Below are 9,248 nucleotides of genomic sequence, written 5' to 3'. Positions count from 1 at the left end.
TATTTGCCAGCTGTGTGACTTTGAGCAAATCACTCAAACTGCTTTCTCATAGGGCAAATAAGGGGGTTGGACTGAATGACCTTGAGGCTCCCTTCTCAGCTCTAAAGCCTCTCATCCTCTAACTTCCAGATCAGACTTGGCCTCACCTCGGTGAGGTCTGTAACTCATGGTGGGAAGTGAAGAGGGGGCAAAGAGGGAAAGGAGATGGGACATAAGCATGAAGCAAAGGCGAAGGTTATTCTAGAGACTAGAATAAGGTTTGTCATTTAGAGTGAAATGAAAAGCCAAGGTCGCTTTTCCTTCCTTTCATGGAAGCCAACAAGTAATTCTATCCCTCCCAACTAAATCTTAAAACAGGAGGGCCTCAGAATCATCCTTTCCTTCAGACACAAAGGAAAAATATTAGGTTTTCACCACTTTCTTCCTTAAATAAATGCTAAAAGGCCTATTCTTCACTTCTTAATACCACAGACCACTCAGCTGCTAGTTTCTACATTAGTCCTGTCTATCTGCCTGTACCCTTTGTTCCTTGTGTGTAGTATGAGATGATCCGAGCTGAGGTCAGAAGTTTTTTCAGAAGACTAAAGGGAGAAGGAACAAAAGATGGGAGACAGACCTAATCTAGCCTCTTTCAGAGTTCCATCGATGCCAGATCTAACAAGTGACACCATATTTGTGCAGGTCTGACAACTGGGTGGTGACATGAGATTAGCAGCCCTGAGCTAACCCTGCTTTGGAAGGCAGCTGGCAGAACTGATCTGTTTGCCAGCTGTTCAAGCACTAAGGAGGGGCAGGGCATTCTATCCCCCTCTTTAAATTTGGGCTTCCTTTAGACCCTACTAGATCAGGAACTCAGGGGTCAATCCACTAAGTTCACCCCTTCTAATCTTGGAAGAACATTAAAAAAAAATTTTTTTTCATTGATACAATTTGTTTGGACACATCAACCACTTCCCAATAAAGAACATTCCTCCCCCTTCCCATCCAAATATCTTTGGGAGCATTTTGTCTACTCTCACTTTCCACAGGCAAGAAAATTTCTGATGCCTCCTCAGCATAGAAGTGACACCGAACTCTCAAAGTACTATGTGAGTGCAAGCTTTGGGTGCCTATGAAAAGGCCATGCAGTGTAGTAGAAAGAACCCTGGATTGGGAGTCAGGAAATCCAGGTTCTAAATCGGGTTGTGATATTTACCAGTTGGGTTTCCCGGAACAAGGCACAACCTCTCTGAGCTTCAGTCAACCTTTGTCTAAGATAGTTTCATTTCTTATCCTGGTATCCCCAACACCTCTCAAAGCACCCAGAACACAGCAGGAACTTAAATGCTTGTTAAATTGAACTGCATCCTGGCACAAGTCACTTAATCTCTCTAGAACTTCATTTTCCTCATTTCTAAAAAGGGAATGATAAGTCTTACATTACTTACCTCAAAATGGAGTTCTGTGAGGAAAGCACTTTGGCAACCTTAAAATGTTACAGAAATGTGAATTGGGTTACTACTGAGTTTCCAGTTTGAAAAGACTTTAAGTGCAGACCTGGTCTTTGTATCTGTCGTCTGGAGACCATTCTGGACAAGTTCAGAGAGTCCTAGTACCAGAGGGCTGACCACTAGGTGGGAAAATTGGGATGGAGAAGGGGGAAGTTAGGGAAGTACAGCAACTCAGGAGATCCACTAATGTGGGGGTTTCTTGGCATTTTTGTGTGTGTGTTCTGGATCCCTCTGACAGTCTGGTGAAACCTATAGACCACCTTCTCAGAATGGTTTTCTAATTTTTTTTTTTCAGTTCCAAATTTTCTCCCTCTCTCCAGCAGTTCCCCACCTCCCCCATTTAGAAGGCAAGAAATACAAAATCCATTATACATATGGAGTCATGCAAAACATTTCCACAGTAGTCATGTTCCAGAAAAAAATCAAGGAAAATAAGGAGGAAAAAATATTTCACTCTGCACTGAGTCCATCAATTCTCTCTCTGGCATTTTACATCATTCTTGATGTAATGTAAATGTATTGTAGGTAGCATTTTACATCGAGTCCTTTGGAATTATGGTGGATCATTGTGTTGATCAGAGTCCTAAGTCTTTCACAATTGATTGTTGCATAATATTGCTATTACTGTATAGATTGTTCTCATGGTTCTGTTTACTTCACTTTGTATCGGTTCATAAACTTTCAGGTTTTTCTGAAACTATCCCCTGTCATTTCTATAACAATAGTATTCTATCACATTCACATACCATAACTTGTTCAGCCATTTCCCAATTGACAGGCATCCCTCCAAGAATGTTTTAAATTGGGACGGCCAGGTGGCGCAGTGAGTAAGAGCACCAGCCCCAGAGTCTGGATGACCTGGGATTGAATCCGGGCTCAGACACCGAGCACCCACCCAGAAACACCTGGCTGTGTAACCTTGAGCAAGTTACTTAACCCCAATCACTTAGGGGTGGCCAGGTGGTACAGTGAGTAAGAGCACCGGCCCCAGAGTCAGGATGACCTGGGATCAAATCTGGGCTCAGATACTTAGCACCACACCCAGAAATAACTGGCCGTGTAATCTTGAGCAAGTTACTTAACCCTGATTGCTTTAAAAAAAAAAAGTTTTAAATGCATAAAATACATAGGATTACAAACAAAACCAAAGGTTAATTAAAATAAAGGTAGAAATTTTTTCATATTCAAGTTCAAGGATTCCCTGAAATCTATCTTACCAACCCCAGGTTAGGAACCTCTGTTCTACACTGTCCTGCTTTCCTCTTTGGGGGAAGTTGGGTATATTTTGGGGACTAGTTGACAAGATGTCTAGTTCATATAAAAGCACCTGTTCTAAAGGTATGGAGAATCTATCACCTATGTCCAGTGGAAAGAAGGGCAGTCTCCACAAGGATGAAGTCATAGATCCTCAAATTATGGAGACTTAAGCAAAGGAAATATCCTTCAACAGGTGCCAGAAGGAGAGAATTAAAGAGTTAGAGGCTCCTCCTGGAATCAAGTTCCAATTGTCACTTGGGGGTGGGTGGGGAGAATGTAGGCAGTGAAATGATAAGACATAAGTTTGCTAAGAAATTCCACTAGTGACCAACTGTGACAAGAGGAAATCTCTCTCCTAACAGGTGCTCTGGCCCACAAAGGCAGTAAGCTCCTCTCTAAAGCTGACTTAGTAATCATTCCCTTTTTGTCTCAAAAGTGGGGAAAAAATTTTGCCCCCTGCTAGGTTTGGGGGGGGTGTGGCTCTTCCTTGGGTGAAGATGTTGTGCTGGGTAATTACACCCCCAGTTATAAAGGATTAGCTCATTTTTCTGGGAGAGGGTAATTTTTCCCCACTCCCACCTCCACTGCTACCGAAAAGGATACTCCCTAGCCAGCACAAAGCTCTCAGCATCATAGAGAGGAGCTGTGGGTAAGGAAGGCCTCCAAAGCTAGACTGGCTGGCCCCTAGAGCCTTTCATGATGTACTGGTACTTTGACCAACTTGCAAGCCACTGTGGATGGATCCATGAGCTCATCAAGGTGGACGGACCCTGCCTCCAACAGTGCAGGTCACAATCTTTCCACTGCCTTCTCATCCGCAGTCATCTTCTGGGTCCTCTAATGCTTAGTGATGCCAATGCAACACTTGGGCTTTACATCTACCGTCTTTCACTCTGAACAGCAGACTTTCTTTCCTAGTCACACACATCTGATAATATCTTCTCTGAGGCAAGTCGCTGCTGCCAGCACTCACCACCGACCATGCGCCTTTCCACGGACCCTTCACACCCTATGTGGCACAGGGGAGAGAGCACTGAGGCTGGAGTCAGCAAGACTCATAAGCCTGTGTAACCCTGGGCAAGTCATTTAACCCTGTTCGCCTCCTTTCTCATCTGTAAAGTGCTGGTAATAAGAGTATCTACCTCTCAGTTCTTGTGAGGGCCAAATGAGGTAACATTTGTAAAAGTTGTGAGCATGGCACCTGGCACATAGTAGGCACCATACGTCCATTCCCCTCCCTTTGCCTCCCCCCCCCCATTTTGATTCCCTGAGATCTTGGACTTCCACAAAGGGCAGTCACACAGCATTACAAGGCAAACAGGCTGGCATTAAAAGGATGGATTTTGGCAGCAGTGAGTAGTTTAGGATTACCCAATGCAATATGATTTGGAGTGAGAAAGGCCTTTAGGGATCTTCTAGCCTGCCACCTTTGTTTAGCCAATGAGGGAAGAGAGATGATGAGGGAGTGCATGGCAGAGGGGACGTCGGACCCTGGTTTTTGGACTCCAGACTCCTTCCTCTATGCCACGCTGCTCATTGACCCTTCCCCCCAAAAGAGGAAACTGCAATGCCTATAATACCCAAGGGGAGACTCACTCACATCGGAGAGCTGAACACCTAGAGAACTCCCAGGAATGGTAGAATCCATACCAGTCAAAACATATGGTACAAGAGGAAAGGCTGCTCCCACTAGTTGCTATTTTATTTTCTCTGCGTGAAGCAGAGCTCTTAAATACTGGCTAAGGAATGATAGCTATTGTTGCTTTCTGAAGCCCTTACCCCAGGGACACCAGGAAGGAGCCTGGGCACACAAAACAATAGGCTTTAGATAAGGAACACAGGCGCTCTCTCTCCCCTCCACCCCCATGCACCTGGGATAGGCTACCCCAGGGAAAGGGCTTCACACAAAGAAAGAGCTTAATAAAGGGCTTTTGAACCCAAATTGCTCATCCAGCTTGGCCCCAGGGTTAAGAAGGGAGCAAATGCACTTTCCTCCCTTCATTGCAGAAGTAGAGGGCTAGGGATATGGAATGTTGCATATCCTGCCAGCTCTAATTTGTCAGTTTTGCTGAAATGCTTTTTAACCTTTCTTTTTAAATCTGTTATAATGGTTGGATGTGTTATAAAGAAGGAAAGCAGAGGGTGAAGGGATGTACCTAGAAATTAATGGGTAAAGGGGCAGCTAGGTGGTACACAGAGTGCTGGGCCTAGAATCAGGAAGACTCATCTTCCTGAGTTCAAATCTGACCTCAGACACTGACTAGTTTGACCCTAGGCAAGTCACTTAAACCTGTTTGCCTCAGCTTCCTCATCTGCAAATGAACTAGAGAAGGAAATGGCAAAGCATTACAGTATCTTTGCCAAGAAAACCCCAAAAGGGGTCACAAAAAGTTGGACATGACTGAAAAATGACTAAACAAGGATGTGTTGTAAAAACAAAAAATATCAATAAAATAAAATATAAGAGAAACAATCCCATGTTCAGGTATCTCAGTGGTGCCCAGTAAACAATCATGGCTCTACCCAATTCAACCTAACCTTCTGTCAGTAGCAGTACCAATCATCTGATCTCCCAGGTTTAAATCCTTAGGGATATCTTTTGATTCTCCCCTCCCCATCAGGTCAGCTAGTCTCTATAGTTTCACTCCTGAAACCTCTCCTATTCTATCTGTTCTCCTCTATTCTCACTAATAATAAATGAGGATTACTAATCCATCTACCATGCTAGCATTCTTACATTCCTCCTCTCCACACAAAGCGGATTAACCTATTCCCTGAAAGTTTCCTGCTTTTTTTTCCCACTCCTGCCTTTGCTCTCTGTTTCAAACACCCAAAATGTCCTTCTTCCCCTTATTGGCCTCATGTATTTCTACACATATTTAGGACTCAGTTCCAATGACACTTTCTCCAAGAAGCCTTCCCTGCTCCTCTGCTGGCCACAGACTTTGTTTCTGCCTCTTTGAGGATCCCCAATTTCATCAATGCCGATGCTCCCTTCACCAAGTCAGACCACAATTCCCTTTCTGAACTGGGTTGCATGGCTGAGGAGTCCACCAGTGTTGGCAAGTCTCTGGTGGTGAGCCTCAGATAAAAAATTCATCTCTATGTCTTTACTTGAAGCTTTTCCTGCTTTGGTAAAGACCTAGGAAAGAGTTTCAGTTCTAGGGTCAGCTCTCTACCACAAAATGGCATCAAAAGACTCAGTATCAAGGAGTGTGTGGACATCTACTCAATTGTGAACTCCATGAGGATAAGGATGACATTTTAACTTAACTTTATATCTCTTCCTGTACCTACTGCACATTTTTCTGCACAACAGGATCAAACAGGATATTTGTAAAACACCAGCACACTGTCTAGCGCATAGAAAATGCTTAAAAAGGGGCGGCCAGATGGCTCAGCGAGTAAGAGCACCAGCTCCAGTGTCGGGATGACCTGGGGATCAAATCCGGGTTCAGATACTTAGCACCACACCCAGAAATAACTGGCTGTGTAACCTTGAGCAAGTTACTTAACCCCAACTGCTTTAAAAAAAAAAAAAAAAAAGAAAATGCTTGTTCTCTTTCCCTTCCCTTCTGGACAAGATTTTCTAACCAAACTGACTTCCATCCATCTCCCTAAGGAAGCAAGCATTGAGATGTGGGTTTTCTTCTTGTAGATGGTCTTGCTACCAGGCGAGGTCCTCTTTCAAGACCCCACCCACCCCATTTCGGATACAGACAGCAAGGTTCTGGTATGGACAGAAATCTGACCTTTCCTCCCAACTCCACTAACCATAGCAGCAGCAGCAACATGACCTATCCTGTCAAGTTCTTGATGTGCACCATAGAGAGGTTCAAATGCTCATCAAATTTAAACATTTCTCCAAATGTAGCAATGCTTTTTTCAACACTATAATTTACCCTCAAAGAATCAGGAGCAGCCACTCCCACATCCCTGGCAACATCATTCTAGATATATGTACTAGAAGAAAGCCACCACCCCCTCCTCAGCAACAACCCCACTAGCTGACTACCCATACTGTGGGGAAGGATGGCAGGTCCTATTTCCCAAACTAGCCACACCACACACAGCACTGGCCAGGAATGTTGCCATTGGATGTTGGAGAGCAATTAACTCAATTTCTATGAAAGAAAAAAATGTGCTTAAATGGGAAGCTTTCAAAGTAATTGCAGTCTTTTGGTCATAGGGTTCTTTGGGGCTCATATTAGATGGCGAGGTGAAATCTGCCTCAGATTCTAAACTCAAAAACTTAAGTCAATATGTCATTTATTTATTCGGGGTTTTTTGCCCTGTCAAGCCCAATGGCAAGAGCTTCTTCCTGAGTGATGTTAAAGTGGAGGGAACTCCATGCCTTACTTTTTACTGGTGCCAGAGTTCCAGAATATAATCCCTCATGCCCTCTTGTTCTTATCCGTAAAGGAGAGCAATATAGTTGACATTTCATTTGAAAAACATCTCACAGTTTCACTGACAGCTAGGTGGGGTAGAGGGATGGCTCAGTGGATAGTGCTGGGCCTAGAGACAGGAAGACCTGAGTCCAGATGCAGCCTCAGACACCTGTGACTCTAGGCAAGGCACTTAGCCTCTTTCTCCCTCAATTTCCTTAACTGTAAAACAGGGAGAGCATGTGTTTTATAGCATCTACCTCCCAGGATTGATGTGAATATCAAATAATTTGTAAAGGGCTTAACACAGGGCTTCAGATATAGTAGGTATTTAATGATTGTTTCCTTAGTGGACTTCAAGTTCATCGAGTCAACATGACATAGTAGCTATAAAAACTAATGCAAGCATAAGCTGTATTGAGAGGCAAGATGTCCAGGTCTAGGAAAGGGCTAGCCCATCACACTCTGCCTTGGTTAGACTACATCTGGAGTGTACCATTCAGATACAGATATCACATTTTAGGAAAACTGGGAGCATCTAGGGGAGAGGGGGCAACCAGCGTGGGGAAGTTCAAAGGAAGTGGGGCTATTTAGCCTGGAAAAGTTGGGGGGGGGAAGGTCTTCAAAGTATCTAAAGGGCCTTCACCTGGAAGAGGAATTGTTCTACTTGGCCCCAAGGGATAGAAATATGAATAATGGGGAGTACTGGCAAAAGCATATTTAGGCTGAATCCTAAAGTGGGCTGCACTGCTTCAGAAAGGAACTGGCTCCTCCTCCTCTCCAGGCCTCTTCAAACAGAAGCAAGAATGACCACTTGGGTAAAGTCTGAAGCAGGAGACTGAACATCTACTTCAAAGAACAGCCCCTAGGCCAGTCTGCCTGGGATGTAGGGTTAAATTAGGAGCTGTCTGTCTGTCATCTCTTCCAGTTCCATGATTCTACAGTCTGACCTTTTTCTCCCATTAATGAATACAGAGCCCTGGAGTCAGGAGGACCTGAGTTCAAATTCGGCCTCAGACACTTAACACTTACTAGCCGTTTGACCTTGGGCAAGTCACTTAACCCCAATTGCCCTCCAGAAAGCAAAAAAAAAAATGAATACAGAGAAAGAGGAAGGTACATTAGGGCCCACCCAACTCGCTGGAGGCATTCCTCTGGTTCTTTGAATGTTGCATGAGTAGCTAAGGCAGTACTCAGGCCATCTCTAATTCTTCACTCTCAAGACACCTACCTTTTTTGGTCATACATGTCCCAGATGACATCACTCACGCTTTTACTCCTCATATACAAGTCATTCCCTAGCTCTTATAGAAATAAAAATAAAAACAATAGACTCAAAATATTTTATCTTTCTACAGAAGTAGTACAATGGAATAGTCACTGTTCTGTGATGAGAGGAAAAAGGGGCCTAGGTGTACCATATACTGAATGAATGAGGCAGCGAGGGGCACAGTATATAGAGGGATGGGCCTGGAGTCAAAGAGATCTGAGTTAAAACCCTACCTCAAACATTCACTAGCTACGTGACCCTGGGCAAATCACTTAAATCTGCCTGCCTCAGTTTCCTCACTTGTAAAATGGAGATAATAATAGCACCTACCCAACCAGGGTTGTTGTGAGGATCAAGAGATTTTTGTAAAGTGCTTTGCAAACCTTAAAGCGCTATTTTGTATGTGTGTGTTTTGGAGGGCAATTGGGGTTGTGACTTGCCCAAGGTCACATGGCTAGTTTTTGTGTTAAGTGTCTGAGGCTGGATTTGAACTCAGGTCCTCCTGACTCCAGGGCTGGTGCTCTACTCACTGTGCCACATAGCCACCCCTTAAAGTGCTATTTAAATGCAAACTTTCATTATTATTACTGTTATGGACCATGGGATGCTGGTAAAGCCACAATCTGAACCTTTCTCTCATGTGAGATATAACTGGACTGGATTACTAGGCATTTCCAAACTCTATTCTATGATTCTTAAACTCCCAAGTCAAAACACCAAATGCACACAAATACCAAACTTTGAAAACACAGATATCTAAGTGTACACCACTTCACACCCTACTACCAACCTCCAAGAACATGCTATGTTCAAGAGTTTTCTTTGGTATTGTTTTTGCTTCAC

Source organism: Petaurus breviceps, unplaced genomic scaffold (assembly GCF_028583685.1).
Source record: "Petaurus breviceps papuanus isolate PSGF00001 unplaced genomic scaffold, PetGlider_PUasm1.0 90760, whole genome shotgun sequence".
Classification (NCBI taxonomy): Eukaryota; Metazoa; Chordata; class Mammalia; order Diprotodontia; family Petauridae; genus Petaurus; species Petaurus breviceps.
The sequence above is the reverse complement of the archived record's forward strand: the minus strand, read 5'-3'. Positions refer to the sequence as shown.